The sequence below is a fragment of the Citrus clementina genome, unplaced genomic scaffold, assembly GCF_000493195.1.
Source record: "Citrus clementina cultivar Clemenules unplaced genomic scaffold, Citrus_clementina_v1.0 scaffold_6, whole genome shotgun sequence".
NCBI classification, from domain to species: domain Eukaryota; kingdom Viridiplantae; phylum Streptophyta; class Magnoliopsida; order Sapindales; family Rutaceae; genus Citrus; species Citrus x clementina.
Window position 1 is genome coordinate 23,620,199 of NW_006262139.1, and position 2,904 is coordinate 23,623,102.

The window sequence follows — 2,904 nt, forward strand, 5'->3', positions numbered from 1 at the left end:
GCTAATTAGTGGACGCGGCGGCCTGGAAATGCAAAGAGGCTAAGGCCTATGATGGTCTGGTTGAATTAGCATCAGGCTGCTGAAAAAGAATAAATAAATAAGGGCAACAGCACTGTGGGTAATGGGAGACAATTGTTTGATTTATAAACTGCTGTAGGTGACTAGGTGTTGCACAATTTGGATATACTCTCAGGATATTCTTATTCGGGGCTTGCAAAAGTTTTGTTTTGAAAAAGTTGAAAGCACAATCTGGGGTCTGCAGCTTGCTAAAAAGGCAATTTTAGTTTTTCTTCACGGGAGCATAAAATGATCATGATGATCATGATCATTCCATCATTTAGGATCAAAGTGAAAAAAGACGTGCTGTGTCAAGAATGGGATTCGAACCCATGCCCTTTCGGACCAGTACCTGAAACTGGCGCCTTAGACCAACTCGGCCATCTTGACATTGGCGGTAGGTGAAGTCCAATAAAATTTTTTATCATTTGATCGTTTCGATGAGAAATCCTTCTCTATGACCAGGAATCACTTTTGATTTAACTTGCTGGAGTTCAAAGTTGATTTCCTGACTCTTATCTTGCTTTCTTCTTTCATTTTTGCCATCAAATATAATGCAAGTGAGATGAAATAGTTTAAAAGACTGACCATGCATGAGATCATATGCCTTTTGCCTCTTAAAGCTAAACAAATAGTGAGTGGGTGACTATTCCTAGGCCCAGTAGATGAGGCTTTTACTGGTTGCTTGGGCTGCACTTTAGTTGGTTTTAGTCACCATCCTGCGGCGGAAGCTTCAGCCCAAGTAAAAGTACAAAATTGGGTTCACAAACCTTCACCAAATTCCTGGTACATGCAGCAGCAACTTTAGAGCTTTAATGGGCTGCTGCTGCTGATTTTATAAGCAAGAAGGCAAATTCAAGAGCGCATGAATTGGGACATTTTAGAAGCTCGGTTACGTTTCTATTTTCTAAGAGAATCATTCGTAGATTCAAGTTTTTTTTTTTTTTTGGTTTGATTTACTGTTAGTTAGTCAAACATCTACCAACACCAAACTTGGATTAGTACTATTATAGCGTAGTCCGAATGTCTGAGCTTATTTTGTATCACATTTGCACAAATGAACTTAACTTCCGTTTGAAGAGGTTCACATCAGAACTTCTTGAAATCAATATCAGAATGAAGTGTAAAAATTTAGAGTGTTAATGTGCTTTTAGTTTTTGGGTGTGAACGCTCTTTGCGATCGCAAGTTACTTGAGTTTGAATAATGATAGTAGGTAAGGATTGGTGTTCATTGAGGGAGATATCTCATCTTTATCCAAATCTTAGTTAAAAAAAAAAAATTAATGCGCTTTCATAAAAACGTGTCCAAAATTGCAACTGCTTCAAAAACCACCACATTATTGACTTAAACGGGGAAGGGTTGCAGCAGCCATCTATGCAAACACGTGGTAAAACGTAATTTTTTTTTAATTATATCAGAATCATATAATTAAGGTAAGTCAAGATGCAATCTTTGAAGAGAAAAAGCTGTAAAAAAGGATTCAAAAAGATTAAAGTTGAATTTGTTAGAGATGATGAGATTTTAAGTGGGAAACAACCTAAATCACGCCATTAGAATATTAGACAGCAAGAAAAGTGTTGCCAACCCATTTTGTTTTCTTTTAATGATTTTTTTTTTTAAAAAAAAAAAACCATTTTTTTTAGTTTACTTCTGAGTCAAAAAGTAGTTAATCAAGTTGAGTAAGAAATATTGTGGGAAACAGTGGGATGTAAGAAATGAAGACTAGAAAAACATGAAAACTGTGAGTTTCCCATATGAAAAAAAGTCAAAAAAAAAAAAAAAACCTGCCAGCTGCAAATTTCTTTTCACAAAAGTTGGCATGGAAACAACTGCCATGGCAGCTGCTATTGTTTATGCTGTTTTTGTTTTTTTTCACGTTATTGTCTAAAATAAACAAGTATTATGATTATGCATGCATGATACAACAACTTCTATCGATAATCAGATGTGATGTGGGCGAGAGAGGCTTTGGTCTCATTTATAAGTAGTGGGTGCAAAACTGTGACAAATTGTTAGCGTAAAATGGACATTTTTAACTTAACAGTTGTTCTATCTATGCATGCCAGTGTTTTGATCACAGAAACAAGAAGACAGTAGGCGTCTTTTTTAGGAGTTAAGGGACAAGAAAACAAACAATGACAGAACAAAAGTGTAAAGATCTTTGGCGGCCTCATTTGAAACATTTTGATCTGGACACCAGAACTCTGTAACTCACAGTTGGCTTATCTGCACCTTTTTTTGCACAAAGCTGATCTATGGTAATGCAAAAGACAGAAGAAATAAAGACATGTTAGAAAAATAGAGAAATCGGGATGGTTGTGCTGACTCTATCATGCTTAGGGATATGGGTCTCATATTTCTTCCAGTTTGAGGAATGGGTTCATCTGCATATTCTGGTGACACAAACGCAGAATTTTAAGTGTGAAGATATTTTCTCTCATGTTTATGAAATGGGTTCTTCTGTAAATATGCAATGAAAGAGAGCATGTGAAACTCCATTTCCTTCAAAATTTAAATTCTTTTAAGAAAGGGCAAAAAAAAAGAAAAAAAGAAAACAGTCTAATAAGCTGTCTATTGCAAGGGTCTTTCTTTCATTTTTTTTTAATAAGAAAATGTTTAATTATCATAAAATCTGTTAAGATGTCAAAATCATCCTATAGCCTCCATAAATAGAGGTTTTATAACTTCTATGACACTTGTCTCTCTCTTCCTCCCTCCCACCGTCCTATATCACTCGCTTCTCCTAAATAAACTCTTTTTTCTTTGCATTTCATCCTGGCTTCCGAATAATTACTTTCCACATCACCAGTGTTCATTGAGAATCTCTGGCTTTGCATAGAGCAATG

General features: G+C 35.7%; 1 non-coding gene across 1 annotated transcript; it reads right to left on the reverse strand.

The window, feature by feature from the left end:
- Positions 1-366: 366 nt before the first annotated feature.
- TRNAL-CAG lies at positions 367-447 on the reverse strand. The gene has a single exon. It is a non-coding gene; the product is annotated as a tRNA-Leu (tRNA).
- Positions 448-2,904: the final 2,457 nt, after the last annotated feature.